Below are 21,335 nucleotides of genomic sequence, written 5' to 3'. Positions count from 1 at the left end.
ACAATACATAATAAAAAACCGAGGACTCCCAAAAAGCATTTGTTTACATGAGTAGCTATTGAGATTTACTATATCAGAAATTTAAAAGCCTTAGCATTATTGTGAAAATAGTTTTGATCTTTCAGACCTCCAGTCAGGGGACCCTCAGTGATCTTCGTAATCTCTAAGGTCCTTCCCAGCTCTACTAATTTTTGAATGCAGGACAAATTTAGCCAGAAAACCTCTAACATTTATCAGTTAACATAAGAGAATAGCATGATGCCACAGAAGAGAGGGCTAGATTTGGGGTCAGAAGACCGGATGCAAAATGTAACTCTGCAGCTGCCTGCCTACATGGTCTTAGGTGAAGGAATTCATCTCCCTGGGCCCCAACTTCCTCATCTGTAAAATGGGGGGACTGGAGTTGGGGGGGGAAACTTGCAGCCTCGAGGCCACAGGTGGCCGTCCAGGTCCTCAAGTATGGCCCTCTGACTGGGTCCTAGTTTTACAGAACAAATCCTTTTATGAAGGGGGTTTGTTCTGTGAAGTTTGTCCGTGGCTGCCTAAGAGGCATGGCGTCGCTTCCCCAGGAATCATCCAACTACTGACTGGCAGGGGTGGAATTTGAGCCCAGGCCTTCCTGTGTCCAAACTCAGCACTCTATCTTGTACACCAGTGTGTCAGGAGCTGAAGGCTCAACAGAATGTGGAATCTGTTTTAGAAGCTTTAAGTAAGTCAGTTTCTACATCGTAAGGAAAACCAAATGTTCATTTTGTTGCTTGGAAATGTTCTCTGCAACCTATTCCAGTCATGTGGATACAGAACTCTTCACTCCTTTTTGCATTCTATCCAAAAAGCCTTGCAATTATCTTCCCCAAAAAAGTATGAACTACATTCCAAACTGACTGTAAACTCCTAGAGGGCAGATACAGAGTAACCGCTTTAGGAAGTCATGGGCAGATCGCATTTTGCCACAGTAACGATGTAACAAACGTTATTTGGTTCCTGGGCTAGCCCAACGAAACCTTTTTTTCACTAATGGCATGGTTGAGCCATGTAACAATAGTATTCTTTGAGGGACACCTGTTCCCACACCCACGGTGGCCCCAGCCGCAGGAGAGTAATATTTACCCTACCTAATAACACCCTACCTACCTCCCCAGACTGTCCTAAGGAACAAAATGAGATTAACAAGAGAATAACTTTGAAATTGTAAACCACTATCTAAATGGAAATTAGTATTTCTACATCAGTAACAATCGTCTCTTGTGCCACACAGTACAGGTTATCTCCTGTTAACCTAAGGGATATAGCTATTAAATTCTAAAAAGAATTCTTTTTTTTTTTGAGCTAGGCAATGGGGTTAAGTGACTTGCCCAGGGTCGCACAGCTAATAAGTGTTATGTGTCTGAGGCCGCATTTGAACTCACATCCTCCTGAATCCAGGGCCAGTGCTCTATCCACTGCGCCACCTAGCTGCCCCTAAAAAAAATTCTCAAAACAAAAATTCAACTTCACTGGCTAAAATTTATCTTATACGAAGTTATGTGGCTATAATTGATTTTAAGCCAAGAAATTCTCAATTTAATTTGAAGACTATCTATGGCCAGAAGATAATACTGCACTCCAAATATGAATAAAATTAGAGGATTCTACCATCAATTCATAAGCTTAACACATATGAAGTACCACTATGACATCCGTCACACTAAGAGCTAGGAAAACAAAGACAAAAAATGGAATGATCCTGACCTCAAGGCGGTTACATGCCATGAGAGGAGAACAAACTTACAAAAATGGTCAAATAAAGAGTGTATAAAGTGCCTACTATGTATAGATACTGCTGGGTGTTAAGGATTACGAGATAAATGAGGCAGTCCCTGCCCTCAGGGAGCATACAGTCCATAAGGGGATCCATATTAATCAATCAGTGCAAAGGAGGCAAAGAAAAAGAAACTAAATAGTCCTTGCCCTCAAGGAGCTTATACTCTATGGTGGGGAAACATATACACAGGTGGTTGTTAATTTCAACAGGAAAAGAACATTAACAAAGAAGAAGAAAAACTCTTTATGAATATGTGTGTGTCATCCGCTTCTGCTCCATTCTAGCACTATATTTCAAAATGTCAGCTGAATTATAAAACAAGGTTAATGATTCATAAATAATTTGAGTTGGGAGGGACCCCAGAGGCCAAGGAGTTCAATGCTCCCCTTCCCCCTCCTCCCACTCCCTTACAGGTCATATGGCTTTGGCCACTCCCGGTTTTAAATGTTTAGATAAAACTTATGATTACATCTCCATTAAGTCCTCCTGGTTGGGGAAGGGGAAGAATGCCTATCATAACAGTAACCACGAGCCCGCCCACAGTCTGGGTACCTAATAAATGACTGATAATTGATTGAATGCTTACATCTCAAGGAAAATGGAACCATGCCAGCCGTCACAGCTGGTGACATTGGGGGAAAACAATGGGAGGATAGGAGGGAGAAGATCTGAGATTTGAGTCTATATAAAAAGTCCTAGTGTGGAGTCTCCATCCATTGGAGCAGATTGGCCACTCCCTGATAACTTCCATTCTTAGAAAGACACCTGGGGGGCACTAAGAGGTTAAATGACTTGGTCATGGGATTAATGATAACAGTTACCAGGCTTAATATGGTGCTTCAAATTTTGCCAAGCCATTCTAATCAATTATCTTCTCCCTGGATCCTCAGAACAGCCAACTCATTTTGAGAAAGGATGGTCTCATGTTTTGTCTTTGTATCTACAGCCCGAGGCATACAGTAGGCACTTGATAAATGCTTATAAATAATAAATGTTAACTAATTAATTGTTCCCACACACCCACACATCCAAGAGTTTTCAACTCCCTTTTATGTGTGGTCTTCCATCATTAGAATGTAAGCTTCTTGAGGACAGGGACTGTCTTTTTGTTTTCATTTGTATTATGAGCTTACTACAGAGTCTGGCATATAATAACTGCCTATTGGTTGATTCATAAGGCATGTAATAATAACAATAATAATCTAACATTTATATAGCACTTAATATGTACAAATAATAATTAGCTAGCATTTACATTGTGCTTAATATGCGCATACAGTAATAATAACAATTAGCTAACATTTACATAGCACTTAATATGTGCAAATAATAATAATAATAATTAGCTAACATTTATGTAGGGTTTCATATGTTCCAGGCACTTTGCTAAGCGCTTTAAAATTATTATCTCACTTAACAGTCACATCAGCTCTGAGAGGTAGGTACTCATCCCTGTTTTTACAAATGAAGAAACTGAGGCAGACATAGGGGAAGTGACCCAGGGTCACACAGCTGGTAAGTGTCAAATACAAGATCTGAATTCTTCAAACTTGTAAAAAGCCACCTGGATCTAACAAATGCCACATCAGTAAAGCCGGGGAAAGATAAGCCAACATTCCTGCCCCATGGCATCTATTTCCCTGGCTTAGAGAACACAAGCCAGGAATAATATAATTTGCTCCAAACAGAGCCTTTCATCGGAAGATCTCAAAACTCCTTAGGAAATCAATTAATCCTGGCTACATCCTTATGAAGTATTTGTAATCCCATTTTATAAGGGATTCTCAGGAGACCAGCTGCCTACCCATTTAGCCCAAAGCTACTAAACCAGCCAGGACACGTCCTGATTCCAAATCTGAATTCTGCCTTGAATACAGCCCGTGTTTTCTGTTCTGTGGTGGCCCAAACAATGCATGAGAATCATTGTGGAGGCAATCCTAAAAAGAAGGGGGGAAAATCCCCTTGGAATCAAGTACACTTGGGTGGCAGGTGAAGACAACAGTAATTCCCCCTACTCGTTCCCCTCCACACACACACACAAAAAAACCCAAGGAGAGTGCCAGTTCATGATGGCCGGACCCTCCAACATCATCCAGGCATAGGGTTGGACTCGGGATCAAGAGATGAAGGTTCAAATCCTGCTTCAGACACGGGGCAGGGAACCCTGGGTAACCTTTCACGGCCTCAGTCCCCTCACCAATAAAATGGGAGTAATAATGAAAGTACTTCGAGGAAACCATTTGACAAACCGAAAAGTACCACAGAATTAATATTATGGGCAGATGTAAACTCCCTTCACCCAGATGGGGACACTGCTCTGATCTTCCCCTTGCTAGCAGGGGCTGAGGGTCTCACCAAACTGAAGCCCACAGTTCTACCAGCCTCCTTAGCCCTGCTCCCGATCCTCAGCACCCCTGGAGGCTCAGCTCAGGGACCACAGCCTTCTCCATCCCCCCGCCCCAGGTCTCAGGCCTCCGCTGTTTGCTCATCTGTGTTGTAGCCCTGCTGTGGAAGTTTTAGGAGGACAGGACCGTTCATCATTCATCCAAAGCTTGCTGGTAGATGAATGACGGCAAATCGATCCATAGATATTTATTAAGCACCTACTGGACGCCGGGCACAGAAGATCACAGGATTCTGGCTGTGGAGTCCCAATGCATCTCAGAGGTCAGCCATCTAGCACAAGCCTCTCAAGATGAAGAAACAGAGTCAGGATAGGCCAAAGGTCACCCAGTTGTGGGGAAGAACCGAATTCACACCCCGATAACAGATTTAAAGTTAGAAAGGCCCTTTTTTGATGCTGAGCCAGTTTTCAGTCATGACCTCAGTTGGGGGTTTTCTTGACAGAGATTACTAGAGTGGCTTGCCACTTCCCTCCCCAACCCATTTGACAGCTGAGGAAACTGAGGCGAACAGGGTGAAGTGACTTGCCCAAGGTCACACAGCTAGTGTCTGAGGCCACATTTGAACTCAGGAAGATGAGTCTATGTGTCAATCACTTACCAGTGCGGCGCCTCACATCCTGTCTGTCTCCTCTGCTGGCAGTTATTTGGCCAATAGCTCATCAAGGACGCTGGACGTTCTCACAGCCCAGGTTTGGAAAGTGTTTTACTCATTCGATCTCCACGACCTTGTGAGGCGGGGTACCGCCATGATCATCCCCATTTCACAGATGGGCCGAGAGAGCCGGCCAGTCAGACTCGGAGGCCAGACTCAAGCTTGGGTCCCTCCTGACTCCAGGTTCAGAGCTCATCCACTACATCACCCAGCAGAGTCAGGATCTGAACTCGGGCTCTACGACTCAGAGTCCCAGGGCTGTTTTTACTACGCCACACTGCTTTCCTCAGCCTTGTGACTCCAAATTCAGAGCTCCTTCCACCACATCATGGGAATGAATTGTACTCTTGCACACAAAAGACTTCCAAAGGACCGTGAAGTAGAGTCTCCCTCCCCCCCTTTTTTTAACCTGCCACTTGGAATCCAAGATCAGAAAACAAAGTAATCCAGTGTCAGGTTTACTAATGGGCCATGTGACCTTTGATCATTTCAAGAACACACTGCCATTCCTGAGAATCTTGTAATCTCTCTCTGGCTCCATCACCCCGACCATAAACGCCTATCACCACATTTTTATCTCCCCATCAATAGATGTCTTAATTGACAAGGGAAAAAATAAACACAAAAGGGCCAATTCCAATAGGAGATGGAAAGATTAAAATGGCTTTTTAAATAAGAACAAGATGCTATTTTGTAATCTCACCTATTGTACAGTAAGGAGGGGGCCAAGGAATTCAACGGGGAAGGCAGGATTTGCAATGGGAACACCTGGGTTTGATTCCTCCCTCTCCCAAGTACTAGCTGGGAGACCTCGGCAAAGTCACTTTACCTAAGTGACTGTCTTCTCCTCCATACAATGAGGTGATTGGATCAGATGTCCCCTAAGGTGACCTCCAGCCTTCAATCTCCAATTGCAGGACATTATGTGCAAGGCATTGTGTGGGGTATGAAAGGAAAAAAGATCAGTCACCCAACTAGCATCTGATGACCATGAAAAATGTACTGTCTGCCCTCGAGAGATGTATACTTTTCAGGAGGGGGAATGTAAAACATAGATGGATAAATACGACATAGTTGGCAGAGGGGAAAGCAATGCCCAATAGGGAATGGAAGGAGGAAAAAGTTCTGAAAATGAGCTTCCCAGATTTGGGAATATGCTAAGTACAATGTTTGGGAGCTCAAAGACAGGACACTGAGTCCAGGAGCATGCAGGTGAAGCGACTGGTCCAAGGTCACACAGCTAATGAGTGGAAGAGACAAGAACTGAACACTAGTCCTAAGACTCCAAATCAAAGACCCTTTCCAGGACTTTTCTCTTTTTTTTAATCTCCTTTCCAGCTTCAGTCAAGGAGTCTCCATTTATTGAGGAAGCTTCATCCCACAAAGACAGAGAGTGGGCATCGCCTTGGTGAGTTCCTGTATCCAGGTGTCATGGAAGGCTGAATAATTGGGGAGGGAGTACTGGGTTGAGCAAGGGAAGAGAATAACCCTCAACAGGGTGGGAAAGTATTTGGAGCAATATGCAGACTAGTAGCATAAGCCTTTTTCTCCTTTTTCTCCCTGGAAACTCAAGGCCTGGGCTGCCTACTTCTGCAAAAATTCTGATCCAAAGGCAATTTTTCTCTAACCAAAAGCTCCCCCCAAGGAGAAAGTCAAGTGTCAAAGTGGTCAAAGTGATCCGCAGAGCATTCGTTTTCAGCAATACAAAAGTGTATTTGGGTCCTTACTCCCCCCGCCACGTGCTTTTCGGTCCAGTGACACTGGCTTCTTGGATGTTCTGTGGACCAGGCACTCCGTCTCTGGCTCTGGGCATTCTGGGCTGTCCCCCACACCTGGAACGCTCTCCCGCCTCCACTCCAACCGCTGACCTTTCTGGCTTCCTTTATTCCAACCAAAAGCCCACCTTCTAGGAGACCTCCCCAAGCCCCTCTTAATTCTAATGCCTAAGACTGGGGAGGTCAAGGGAACTGGTAGTGGACTGTAAAGGCTTCTGCTAATTACTTCCTATTTATCCTCCATGTAGCTTACTTTGTATATATGTGTTTGCATGCTGTCTTCCCCATTCGATTGTAAGCTCCTTGAGGGCAGGTACCATTTTTTTTCTTTGCCTCTTTTTGTATCCCCCAACACTTCACACAGTGCCTGGTACGTAGTAGGCATTTAATAAATAGCTTGAGAGATGACTGAGGCCAATAACTTCACTTTACAGGTGAGGACACTGGCTCTAAGTCACAGAGCTCTCGAAAGCTCCTTCCAAATAAATGAGTGAATGAATGAATGAGTAAATAAAATAAAATTAAAAAATGAAGCTCCTTCTGGCTCTAAAATCTCTGATCTGACAATTCTCTCCATTTAGATCCATGGTTCTGTGCTCTGACCTTAACCCTTCCATTATATTCCAGCCAATCTAATTAGCAGCCCACTTTACATTGGATATATATGTAATATATATAAATAAATAAATATATATATATATATATATATATATATATATATATATATATATATTTCTCAACTACCACTCATTCTCCAATTATGGCCAAAAAGTAGCCTGGAGAGCCAGAGGCCTTTACAATTCACTAACAATCACCTCATAAAGCTAGGTGTCGCAATGGACAGAGGGACTGGGGTGGGGAAAATCTGAATTCAAATCTGGCCTCAGACACTTACTAGCAGTGTGACCTTAGACAAGTCACCAAACTCTGTCTGCCTCAGTTTCCTCATCTGTAAAATTCGCTGGAGAAGGAAATGGCCAACTACTCCAGTATCTCTGCTCAGAAAATCTTAAATAGGGTCATTAAGAATCAGACATGACTGAAAAAATACGGTTCCTTCCCAAAAAAAAAGGCTAGGTTCAACTTCCTGCTTCACTACCTTGAGGGTGATTTGGGGCTCCATGTCTTCACCTGCGTCTCAGTCTTCCAGCTCTGCCAAAGGAGGGCGACCTATGTCCAGCTCCTTCTTCCAGCTCTAAATTCTCTGATCTCTGATCCCAGGGGTTTAAATGGCACAAATAACCCTGGTTCCCAGGCTCTTAAGTCAGTGTGACTTTTCACTGATGCTCTGAATCAAACAGGAGATGAATGGAATTCTAGGCAGATCAAAAGCATGTATTGACGTCATACACAAACATTTACAATCAAGCTGGGGATTATTATAATATTAATCAGAGGATTAGAAATTGTATGGGAGAGGAAAGTGAGGTCCAGAAGTTAAATGATTTTGTCTGAGGCAGGATTCAAACCCAGGCCTTCTGGACTTGAGGTCTAATACTATCTACTACCTCATGCTGCCTCAAAAGGGAAGGAAAAACCCATTCATTCAACAAACATGGCAAAGTGCTATGGTCAAGATAAAAGATTGAAGAAGAGAAAGGATGGTTGATTTAGAACTGGAAGGGACCAGAGAAGTCAGCTAGTTCTTCAGGCCTCCTTATTTTACACCATCAGGAAACTAAGGCCCCTAGTTATTAATCCTTCATTAAAGAGGAGGAGCCCTAAAGGTTAAGAGACTGCCCACAGCCTCACAAGTAGTGGCAGAGATGGGATTCATGCCCCAAATCAGCTGTTCCCATGGCACCACATACTTCCTGTCCCTTAACACAAATAACAGCGTTAATAGAGAATATACACACATTTCAGACAGGTAGAGGGTTTGCTGTGAGGTTTCAGGGGGAAAAGATCATGATACGCAATAATTTAAACCAGTAAGTGTCTACTATGCAGTGAGACAACAACTATTTATTTCACCCTTACAATGCACCAGGTACTGTGCTGAGCAACAGAGGACCCACTTACCAGATCCTAAAAACATAATATCTACAAGCACAGTAAGGAAGCAGACCCTGCCCTCAGGCAGGCATAGTCTACTGGAATATAAACTCAGTTCACAGACTTAAGAGTAGGAAAAGACCTCAGAAATCATCTAATCCAAATCATTTTACAGATGAGGAAACTGAGGCACATAGAAGGAAGTGACTTGTAAAGGGGGTCATACACTAATAACTCAGACAGAAGGAAGTAACTTGTAAAGAGGTTCCTATGCCCAAAGGCTTAGAAGGAAGTAACTTGTAAAGGGGTTCATATGCTCAAAGACTTAGACAGAAGTAACTTAAAAAATGGGGTCATATGCTCACAGACTTAGATCAGGAAGGGACCTCAACTCCCTCGTTTTACAGACGAGGAAACTGAGGTTCAGAGAGCTTATGGGACCTGTCTTAAGATTACACAAGCAGTAATAATTGACAGTTGGTTCAAAGCCAAGCCACCACACTCCCTTCCTCCTTGCCCCATGTTATACTTTTGATTCTTGGGGTTACTAAAAACCTTTCTATCCCCTCCTATAGGATCCAGGACAGAGCTGAGGAGGACTTTAGAGTTTATGTAGCTCAGGAGTGCTTAACCTGAGGTATATAAGCAGACAAATAGATATGTAGATAATAATTAGTTTCATTTGTAATTCTATGCATTTTATTTTATATATTCAAAAAAATCATTTTCCTGAGAAGGGGTCCAAGATCAACAAACAAACAAAAAAGGTCAAAAAAAACCCCTCCTGATCACAACCAATCCTCTCATTTTACAGATTTTACAGGAAGCTGAGCTGGGGTCCAGAAAAGTTGAGTAACTTGTCCCAGCACACACAGTAATTTACTGGAGCGGTATTTTGAACATGACCCCCTGACTCCAAAGCCAAGGTTCTTCATGCCTGCCTTAACTCTTTCCTAACCCATCTACTGGTTGAGTTCTAGCCACATTCCTTTGCTCTGGGTCTCTAAAAAAGTAAAAAAAAAAATTTCCCTTTTTTCTAAACCCAAAGGGCTTAGGCTGCAAAAATGAGACAGTACCATGCACATGTATCTGGTAGCTAAGAGGTTTAACATAAGAATCTTCACACACTTAAACAAAGAGATCAGCCTGGCCAGCACAGGGGCCAGCCCGAGTGAAATTTTAGTAGTTAAAGCTACTTAGGGCATGGGGCTGCCTCTACCCTTACAGAACTAGGGACACCTGGTTTCTCTTTAAAGCAGCTCTGCTTGGTAGAACTCCAGGCCACTAACTTTAGATTTAAAGACCAAGAACCCTGGCTAGACATTAAAAACTAGCACCAACCCCATACTCTCCCTTGCCCCCCCACCTCTTCCTGCCCCCTCCTCTGAGCTGTAGGAAAATGGGCCACATAATCCTGGGGAAATCTAACCCTTAAAAGGCTGGGCTAGAAGATCCCTCAACTAGATGCTCTAGGGATCCAGAAAAACAAGAGCCTGTTTTTTGAAATCCAGAAATGGGGGAGGGGTGCAGAGTCCTGGCCAGAGGAGGCGGGAAAAGACTGCAGGCTAACCTCCCTACCAGATCTCCTCCTACTCCTCCTCTTCCCTCACCAGGCACACCAGCATCCCCATCCCGGCATCTCTTCACACGGCCTGAACGCCCTACTCACCTCCCTTTCTGTAGCAGGGGGATTGTTATCTGCCATCCCCCGGGTAGGTTATTTCTTCCTCCTCGGCTACCACCAGCTCCCTCCCGACAGGCTCTGGGCTACCGAGGGGCCTGATGGGAAACTGATTTCTTCAAAGAGCTCTGCACTTTTCCCCCCATCACCCTGCTCAGAGCTCAGGGAGCCGGGTCCCTCCCCCACCCAACCCAGGGCCTTTGGGCCAGTATTTTTAACAATTTTATAAAAAGAAAGAAAATCAACAGTCCTTAGCTTTAACAGACTAGTTTTAGACCACTGAGGGTATAATTATGTAAACAAATCCATGTTTCCTGATTTTCATTTCCAGCGCTTTCTTATATTACCCCCATCCCTTAATCCTTGATTCAAAGTAACCCTGAATTAAACACAAAGTTCACATTTATGTAGCAGGGGAAATAACTGTATTCAGCAGCAAGCCCACAGGGAAAAAAAAAATCAAGCTTATTTTTTATAAAAATGGAAACCTTCTTACCACCCCTTTTCATAAGAAGGAAGGAAGCTCTGCAGCCCGATCATCTGACTGACACAATTTCAAGGCACATTTTTTGCTACAAGCATGGACAGAGCCTGGCCCAGGAGATGTCTAAGAGGGAGCTTTGCTTCCTGAATGAAATTCACCAAGCCTGACCAAGGTGCAATTGATCAACGTGGGGAAGCTGAACTGGCTGGGTTCAGGTAGCCAGGGAAAGTCTTGGGTGGTTTCCTACCTTCAGCTGATCATAGCCTCCTATGGTTCCAGCTTCCCGAGTCAGGAGGGCTGTTTCTGCGTGAGATTAATTCCACCTCCGCTCCTTGGAGGCTCTGACCATCCTCTAGCACACAAAGTTAGGGGAGCCCAAAGTTCGTGGCTCCTTCCCTTAAGAAGGCAGCAGCAGTCTGGGAACGCCAATCACCAGGGGGAGGGGCTTGGGTCGGTAAGTGACTCTCCTTCCCTCCCCAGTGTGTGACCTTCCATAACTTAACTCAGGGATTTATAATTCAGCATTGCCTGGAGCTATAGGATACCAGTGACTCAGGCTGCAAGTAAGCGTGAATCTCAACCTTTGTGCCAAAAGCTTGCTTAACCTTTCCCCCAAAGAAAACCCCTAGGACTAAACCAGGATTCCTGAGTATGAGAATACACACAGTTAAACACTGAGTTAAGTGTCAGAAGGCAGTACGGATACCAGAGTTTTGACCATGGATTGAAACCATCCAAAATTTTAATTTAGGAATAAATTAATTTTCCTTTCTAGGTTCCACTCCACCCCTCAAACACAATTCAAAAAGGCCTAGAATAAGAAACTTGAGTCTATACTATTAAAGTTTTCCAGAAATAGAATAGAGGTAGCCCTTTGGACTTTGTAGCGAAAGCAGAAATCTGATTAAATGAATGGTTAAGTGTTCCTCTGAAAAGTTATACTCTATGTTAAATAAAGAATTTTTTATACTTTCTGGGCACTTCCATCTCTGGAACTTATTATTACTATTATTATTATTATTATTATTATTATTAACAGTATTTATATAGTGATTAAACACTTTCCTGGCAAGCAACCTTAACTCCACTCTACAGATGAGAAAACTGAGGCTCTGATAATTAAGCAATTGCCCTGGAGGCCTTGAAATGAAAGATCCCAGATTTAGAGCTGGAAGAAACCTCAAAGGTCATCCAATCCAACCCCCTCCTCTTACAGATGTGGAAACTGAGGCTCAGATGGTGGTGAGGCAATTTACTAGTGGCCAAGGGACAGAGCCAGGATTGGAACCTCCAGCTCTAATCCCAGCCCCCTTAATCATCCATTCTGCCTCCTTTCAGGTGAGAATGAAAATACAAAACAGTTGTTTTCATCAATAGCTAGATCATTCCCAGAGCGGTTCTGTTATATGTCCAAAGTCACCTGGCCAGCTCCTTTGCCATATTGCCACTTTGAATGAGACAGCAACTAATAATCCTATTTTATAGATGGGTAAACTCTAACAAGGCCCTAGCATTGTGATTACAAGCGAATGACAAGTTGTTCTAAGGAATACCTTAAAATCACGGCTGCCAAGCAAAGTCAACACTCCAGGATAAGTCATCCTGGACCAGCCAGGATTTGTGATTAGCCAGTGTGCATAATAATATAATGTCTGATATTTATATAAAGTTCAAAAATCCCTTTATGCCCCTGATCTCACTTAATCCCCTCAACAACGATGTGAAGGAGGGGATGTTATTATCCCCATTTTACAAATGGGGAAAGATGAAGCCCAGAGTCACACAGCGCCAAGATTCAAACACAGCTCTTTCTGGATTTCAAGATCACCGTTCGAGCCACTATGCCATCCGTTTCCAACACAGGCTTTATAGCCATAGAGAAAGGGGCGGTCTTCACCCTCAGACATATTCCCATGAGAAGGGTTCAGGCATCATTGGGTTGTTCTGTCCAAATCTCATCCTCCAACACTACCATATGGTGCATCCTTGCCTCCAACAGGTGGGCAACGCTGTTTCTGAAGAGCAGCCAAAGACCCCCATAAGCTAACAGCATCCCACTCTTCCTGGCATGGCTAGCCATCCTTGACTCCCCTCCCCTCCTACCTAACCCAGCATACACTTAAGCTTAGCCTTGAAATCTGTTTCAAGCAGCCCATTCAGGACCCGGGTCAGAGACCCAAGCTAAAAGCCAGATCCTGAAACACAACAATACTCAGAGCAGGTGGAGAAGGCTGAGGTCTTACTGTGTTACATGGGTGGGATCAGTCTCTTCATCCAAGGTCCTGGGCTTCCTCTCTCCCTAGGCCAGTCTAACAACACAGAGTTTCCCCGTGTTACTTTAAGCTACCAGAAGCCACTCCCTCCTTTTCCCTACGAAAAGTGGGCAGAAGGCCAGTGTCAGGATGACAAAGCAAAAAATTTAGCTCTCTCTCTCATGTACTAAGCAGGCAGATCAATGGAATCTTGCAGGGCTCAGGTAACTGGAGATCTTCTCCCTGGGCTGCCCCCCTGGCTTCTTCCACACACCTGCCCCCCAAAGTAGGGGAGAGGGGAGAAGGGCTTCCTAGGACCCGGGACAAAACACAAACCAGGTATTTCCATAAACTGCCCTTAGGCACTGTTCTCGGCTAATTCCCCTAACTCTAGACAGTCCTTGTTTGGCAATTTGGGGTTCCCCCTGGGGAGGGGAATGGTGGAAGAGAAGGGAAGAGCGTTATAAACTGCCCACCTCATCCCAACACCTGACTTCCCTTCCCTTCCCCCCTTAAGCTTGATTCCTAATACCAAGGGTGGGAGGAGGGTGGAGATCAATTCAAGATCCCCCTGGGACAAATTTGGGGTGGGGGAAGAGGAAGAGAGATAAAAGCCAGAAACATGAGATATAGGGAAGGGGAAACTTCTCACTCAGGAATGTGCCCAGCCCTGAGGACAGAGGACAGTGAGCCTGGCACCAGCTAGCAAGGAAGGTCAGGTACCTGCCGCAAGCGATAATGATCTAAGACCGCAGAAGAATTTAAAAAAGAAGAAAAATAACAGGTATTCCAAGAGAACTCTGGAGAGGCCCTGGGTAAGCCAGAACACATTGCCCCAGATGCCTCCGAAATAAGAAGTTTGCTGTTTTATCATTCTTTGATTTCACATGTATAATCGGAGAGCATATCACTTGCCTTCTTGAGGGGTTGTGGATACGCAGGAGGGAAGAAGAGAATTTGGAACACCAAATTTTTAAAAACGAATGTTAATATGTTTTAAAATACAACTGGGAAATATTTAATGAAATAAATAAAATTTTAAAAAAAGATTTACTTATATTCGATAAGTACCATGAATGACATCACTGAGAAAGAGATGGGTAGCCGGTGAAAGAGAGTGAAGGACTCTGGACGTCAGAATTAAAAACGGCAGGTGATCCAAAGGGCAATGGCCCCAATGAAAGAGAGCTCTGGAAACTAAGGGTCTGGGTTCAAATCTTGCCTTTGACACTTGCTAGCTGTGAGACCTTGGGCAAGTCACTTTAACCTGTGTGGGAGAGGAAGGCGTTCCCTAAATGGCCTCTACAGTCCCAGCCACCTCTAAGGGTAAAAGTATCGAATACTACCACACAGAACTTGGGAATGGTAATTATTCACAATTATATATAGCATTTTCAGGTATACTGTATGCCAGAATGAGCATGAAGGATTAGTGAAGGAATTTTTTTTTAATTCTGTTTTTCCTATATGCCAAGAGAAAGACTGAGATGGTCTCTGTTCTCAGGGAATTCACATTCTTAAACGGAGGAAACTGTGTTAGAAACCTGTCCCATAGCATGTAAAAAATTCACTCAAGAGCCAAGCCAGAAGAATAATCTTGGCTATCCCTGAATGCTTGGCAACACGGGAGTCTTCCTCGGTCAGCCTATTGTGAATCTTCTAAACGCAGTTTATTTCATCTATAACCCGACTCAGTTTACCTCCAGAGTCTGTTTGATGAGGTTTGTTTCCTTACGAGATGCATGAGATTATGACTGTTTAACTTAGTTTGTTTAACTTTTATGACACTGAAGGAGGGGATAGGATAATGGGTGAAATACTTTTATGCCCTAAGTGGAATGTACAGGATTGCAATATGTAACAATTATGTCTCTGTCACTCTGTTAGACTCCTAAGTTTGGTTCAGGTTTTCTCTGGGTCCTGAACATAATAATAAACCCTCGGTTTTCACCTCCATAATTTCTATGTCATGGTAAATATATATTAGAAGCAGTTACCCACCACGTGAACTCAGAGAGGAGGTATTTCTCTCATAACAATGCAGGAGAATTCTAAGATACATCCAGGATTCTGGGTAGATCCTCCAAGAAGGATTGATGGGAGGGGGTGAACAAGGAAAAGAAGGTGTGGACGGGGGCGCAATCTGCATCAATGAAGGGAACAGCCATTCCAATTAGATCACAAATCTGCCAAAGGCATTAAAAGACGATAATGATTAACATACAGACACAGCTCTCTGTGTTTCAAAGCACTTTGCAAACCTTAAGACAGAGTGTCTAGGAATAGTGGAGCATCTAGGAAAAGTGGACCGAGCACTGGCCTGGGAGTCTGAAAGCCCTGGGTTCAAAGCCTGCCCCAAATGCTTATTTTTGTGTCCCCTTCTGTTTCTCACAAATTACAGACATCTCCTACCTCAGTGTCTTTGGACTAATCATCCCTCATCCCTTGACCACAGTCCTCATCACCTTCCTGTTGGGGAATTCCTCTTTTCCCAAATACAAACTATGCCACTTAGTATCCGGGCAACTTTGCACAGTCCACCTCACTTCCCTGGACCATGGTTTATACATCTGTCTAAAGTAGGGGTTTGGACTTAGGTGGCCTTTCAGATCCTTCCAGCTCTGGATCTATCTGCAAAATGCTTGTAAAGCTAATGCTTGCACCTGGGCCCTGCATTCCCTTCCTCCCAACTTCCCAAAGGGCTGTGTTCCCTCTCTAGAATCTTCTAGTGCTTGGTAAATCTCTAAAGGTTATGTAAGTATAAGATATAGTAAATTAAATTACATTAAATTGTATTTATTATATTATACTATATTATGTTATACTATATTGTATTGTACTGTTAGATTACATTGTATTATATTATATTATATTAATTATATTATATGATACTGTACTATGCTATATGATATCATATTAATTATATGACACTATGCTATATGATATATTATGTTATGTTATATTACATTATATTGTTATATATTATGTTATGTTATATTATATTATATTGTTATATTATATTTCTGTTTCTCCCTTTCCACTATTCCTCTTCCTTTCAAATACTCCCAAGTCTCCTCCACTGTAAAACCTTCAAATAACCTTTCATTGTTTTTTTCTGGATCACAATGTCCTCCACCTGTCTTGGGGAGAAAAGGAAAGATGTAACTGGTTTGTAAGTCTGAACTCAACAAGAAAGTAACCAAATTGCCCTGCTTACATTCCTTCCTGAGATTCTTTTTCCTTCTGTGGATTTTGGTTTTGAGGTTTTTTTGTGGTTTTGTTTTGTTTTGTTTTGTTTCTGGATGCAATGGGATTAAGTGACTTGCCCAGGGTCACACAGCTAGTGAGAATCTGGGTTCAAATCTGAACTCAGATCCTTCTGACTTCAGGGAAGGTGCTCTATCCACTGCACTACCTAGCTGCTCCTCTTCTGTGTATTTTTAATATAGAGCTAACCGTTGTCATCCATTGTAGATGATGGAGAGACTTTAGGGGACAAAACCCCCTGATTTCCCCCTCATTTCCACCTCCCAGCTTCCCTGGTTTCCTTCAAGTCCCAGCTAAAATCCTGCCTTCTACAAGAATATTTCCCCCTTTGCTCTGTTATCTTCTTTTTTTTTTTGGTTAAGCAATGGGGTTAAGTGACTTGCCCATGGTCACACACCTAGTAAGTGTTATATGTCCGAGGCCGCATTCGAACTCAGGTCCTCCTGAATCCAGGGCCAGCGCTCTATCCACTGCACAACCTACCTGCCCCCCCTTCACTCTGTTAATTATCTCCAATTATCCTGAATATAGCTAGTTTGTTTCCAGAATGGCTGGAAATTATTTCTCCAATTTGCCCCACATAGATTTTGTTTTTAGAGTTGTTTACATATCGTTTCCTCCATTAGGCTGTGAATCCTATTTTTTTGTTCATGTGTCTAGCCCTTAGCACAGTGCCTGGCATACAGAAGGTGCTTAATAAATGCTTACTGACTTGATTTGACTTGGAGAGACCTCACCTTCCCAACCCCCATCATCCTCTGCAAAAAAAGAGAAAGGTTCGAGAATCCATATAGAAAGCCCATGCAGAATGTGGGGAGAGATCGCTGTATTGGGCATCAGAGAGCCTGGGTTCAAATCCTACCCTAGAAACTACCTTGTGAATTTGAATAACCCATCAACAAATCAAGAAGCACTGGGGCTGCTAGTGGCACAGTAGATAGAGCTCTGGCCTTGGAGTCAGAAGGACCTGAGTTCAAATCCAGTCTCAGACATATGACACTTACTAGCTATGTGGCCTTGGGCAAGTCACTTAACCCCAATTGCCTCACCAAAAAAAAAAAAAGCAGCAGCATTAATCAAACACTTGCTATACACTGGGTGAAAGGTGAAAATGAAATAACACTAAAAGAGTTAACAATATGTAGTGTTTTAAGATTTATAAAAGGCCTTACAGACAATATCACATTTGATTCTCATAATAAGAAAAATGCTCAAGTCTACGGAGTCCTTTGAGGCAGCCATGTGGAACATGGATTCAAATCCAGCCTCCGATACTTCCTAGCTGTGTGACCCTGGACAAGTCACTTAACCCTCAGTTTCCTCATCCATAAAATAAGCTGGAGAAGGAAATGGCAAACCACTCCAGGATCTCCGCCAAAAAATCCCTAAATGGGGTCACAGGGAGTTGGACACAACTGAAACAACTGAACAACAGCAAAAATGGAGCCCTTCTTAAAATCATGTGTTTAAATGCAAGAGATGAAATATAGAGGATTACATGGGAAATCAATTAAATTGAAAGTTATTAAAATATTTTTAAAGACAAGTTCATGATCCCCAAGTTGAGAATCCCTACTCTGCCATCATGTAATAGTCCACATGTTAGTTAGTTACATGCATGTATCTGATCCCCCTACTTGACCATAAACCCAATCATAACTGATTCATCTATAACCGTATTTCTCTGAGCACCAAGCACATTCCTGCATACACAACAGGCAATTTTAAAACTGTTATCAATGGCTCTTGTTTTTACATCACCTTCATTTCTGATTCTATCTGTCCTGCAACCCAGCCCCCTACACACAGACACAGACACACACACACACACACACACACACACACATCATCCCTTACAAGAAAGAATAAAAAAAGAAAAAAAGACAGTTCAGTAAAATTAACCAGCTCATCACCCAAGTCTGGCTTTGCATGCCATGATCTGTACCCATAGTCCCCCACCTCTGGAAAGAAAGGCACAAGGTATATTTCCTCACTCTTCTTCAGGGCCACAGTTGGTCATTATAACTATATGGTGTTCAATCTAAGTCTCTTTGGACTTCCCCTGTGTAATGTTATAAACTAATAATTGTTGTTATTATTGTAGTATTGTTAGTATTAGTCACATAATTGGTATTTGATGATAATAATGGCTAATATTTATATAACCTTTAAGATTTACAAAATGCTGGGGGCACAGAGGTGGTGCAATGAATGGAGCACCTGCCCTGGAGTCAGGAAGCCCTGAGTTCAAATCCGGCCTCAGACACTTACTAGCCAAGTGACCCTGGGCAAGTCATTAACCCTGACTGCCTCTCAAAAAAATAAAAAACTTGCAAAGTACTGTACATATGTTGTCTCATTCGATCTTCATAACAACACTGGATGTAGGTGCTATTTTTATCCCCATTTCACAGATGAGGAAACTGAGACAGACTGGAAGTGACTTGCCCACAGTTACTCAGCTAGTGTTTTGAGACCACATTTGAACTCAGGTCTTCCTAACTGTAGGTCCAAGGTTCTATCCACTCTACCACCTATCTGCCTCTCAGTTTAATAAATCAATAAACTAGCCCTTTATGGCTGAGACACACTAACATCTACCTCTGACACTGAGTCTCTGTTTGACTGTAGACAAGTCACATAACCTCACTGTGCCTCATTTTCCACATCTGAGCCTCAAATGACATAATGTAGCTTGACAAACTGTAACATGCTGTTTGGGCTTTTTCCCCCAGTGCCAACCCACCACTCTGCCCAAAATGTGAACTGAACTGAACGAATACAATTGCTCACTATTAACACATCCAGAACCCAAAAGAGAGAATATCAATGCATTTTTCAAAAAAGGAACGCTTTTCCTTTTAATTCTCTTAATTGCTCTAGAATAGCTGGAAGGTCTGGCTGCTGAGTACCTCTTTAATGTCCAATGCCTTCCTTTACCAGCCCCAGAGCAGTGTGGAGAGGATTAATTAAAGGTGGTGAATTCTCTGAGATCCCAAAGATGAAAGTTCCCCCCAGGAGGGCTCTGTGGGACTGTTTTTACTACCATAAAAATTCTCCCCACAGTTTGGAGGGCTCTGAGATGTTCAGACAGTCTTAACCTTTGTGTGTACCCAGGACCCCTTGGGGAGTCGGTCTGGTGAAGCCTAGGAACCCCTTTGGAGAATCTTGTTCTAAAAGGCATCAAATACGCAGAATTACCAAAAAAAATCAATTATAGTGAAACACAGTTATCCAAATGCTTTCTAAGACAAGTTCTCAGGTTTACAAAGTACTCTCCACAGCTTATCTTATTAGATCTTTACAATCTCTATGATTAAACCAGATAAAGGAATTGGGGGGGAGGGGGGCACTTATTGATTAACCATGGTCAACTCACTTAACTCCCCTGGGCACTGTGCAAAACACTGGGTCACACAAGTGTACGTGAAACCATATTTGACCTCAGGGATGCCCCATTCTAATCTGTGCCCTGTACTCTTCCCCCAGTCATAAACAACCCACTCTTGGTACATCAGAATTGAAATTATCATCCCCCCTAAACCCACTTCTCCTCCCAACTTGCTTCTTTCATTTTTTAAAAAATATATCCTCGATGTTTTATTTTTACTTCTCTTGTATTCCCATGAATTCTCTCCCTCCTCTCCTTCCAAAAAGCCATCCCTTAGAACTAAAGAATAAAAAAGTGGAAAAATAGCAAAAAGGAACGAGTACTTTGAAGAAGTCTGATTTGCTAGGCAGTATTCCATGTTCACTCCCTCCCACCCCTAGTCTCTTCAAAGAAGCAGGGGGAGGTGGGTGACCTCTCTTCTTTGAGACAAAATTTGCTTATTATAATTTCACAGGAAGAACATCTCAAGGAGGGGGGAGGGGAGGGAGGAAAGGAAAGAATTTGGAACTCAAAACTTTAAAAAAACCCACAAATGTTAAAAAGTTGTTTTAACTTGTTGGGGGAAAATAGAATATTACATATTAAAAATAATTTCACAGCATTCAGTTTTGATGGAACAGGTCAGGTACCACAGATCTCCTCCCTAGGACTTCCCTCATCCTTCCATTTTCCAGCTGTTACCTTCTCTCTCTTTCTCTCCTCTCTCCTCTTCTCTTTCCTTCTCTCTCCTCTCTTTCTCTCTCTCCTGTCTTTCTCTATGTCTCTCTCTCCTCTCTTTCTATTTCTCTCTTCTCCTCTCTTTTTCTCTCTCCTCTCTCTCTCCTTCTCTCTCCTCTCTCTCTCCTTCTCTCTCCTCTCTCTGTCTCTCTCCTGTCTTTCTCTCCTGTCTTTCCCTCTATCTCTATCTCTCTCTCCTCTCTCCCTTTCCTCTCTTTCTCTCCTTTTCCTCTCTCTCCTTCTCTCTTTCCCTCCTTCTCTCTCTGGATCTCTCCCTTCTCTCTGTCTCACCTGTCTTTCTCTCTGTCTCTGTCCTCTCTCTCTCTCACTCCCTCTTTTCATATATTCCTAGAGGATTCTGGAAGATCACTCAGTGGACCACTGGTCTACAGCTGGAAGGGATCTCAGACCAACCATCTGGCCATGTAATCCAACCCCCCCCATCTTACAGAGGAGGAAACTGAGACTCACGAAGGTGATGGGCCATGTGTAATGTTTCCTGTGTTTCAGGCCACACAGGTTCTAGAGTTGAAGGGATCTCAGAGACCACCTTGTTTAATTCCCTCCTTCTACAAGTAAAAAGCTGTCACCTGCAGAGGTTAAGTAATTGCTCAGGATAGCACAGGTGTGAGGATTTCAGGCTAGAAGGGGTATCCAAGGCCCTAATTTTACACATGAGAAACTGAGGCCCAGGGACTCACCCAAGGTCACCTGCTAGTAAGTGGCAGAGTCAAGATTTGAAACCAGGTCCTCTGTATTTCTTCTTCGCTCCCATCACTCCCTATTATTACGTATATTTGTGGCACAGTGGATAGACTACCAGGCCTGGAGTCAGGAAAACCTGAGTTCAAATCTGGCCTTTAGACTCTTACTAGCTGTGTGATCCCGGACAAGTCACTTCACCCTGTTTGC

At 43.1% G+C, this 21,335-nt stretch overlaps 1 long non-coding RNA gene across 1 annotated transcript; it reads left to right on the top strand.

Moving 5' to 3' along the window:
* Nucleotides 1–13,202: 13,202 nt before the first annotated feature.
* LOC144454544 (uncharacterized) lies at nucleotides 13,203–16,264 on the top strand. Its single transcript, XR_013483026.1, has 2 exons — nucleotides 13,203–13,387; nucleotides 13,705–16,264. It is a non-coding gene; the product is annotated as an uncharacterized LOC144454544 (long non-coding RNA).
* Nucleotides 16,265–21,335: the final 5,071 nt, after the last annotated feature.

This window comes from Phascolarctos cinereus, unplaced genomic scaffold (assembly GCF_003287225.1).
Source record: "Phascolarctos cinereus isolate Bilbo 61053 unplaced genomic scaffold, phaCin_HiC Scaffold_1;HRSCAF=81, whole genome shotgun sequence".
Lineage (NCBI taxonomy): Eukaryota > Metazoa > Chordata > Mammalia > Diprotodontia > Phascolarctidae > Phascolarctos > Phascolarctos cinereus.
This window is presented reverse-complemented; position numbering and strand designations above follow the sequence as displayed.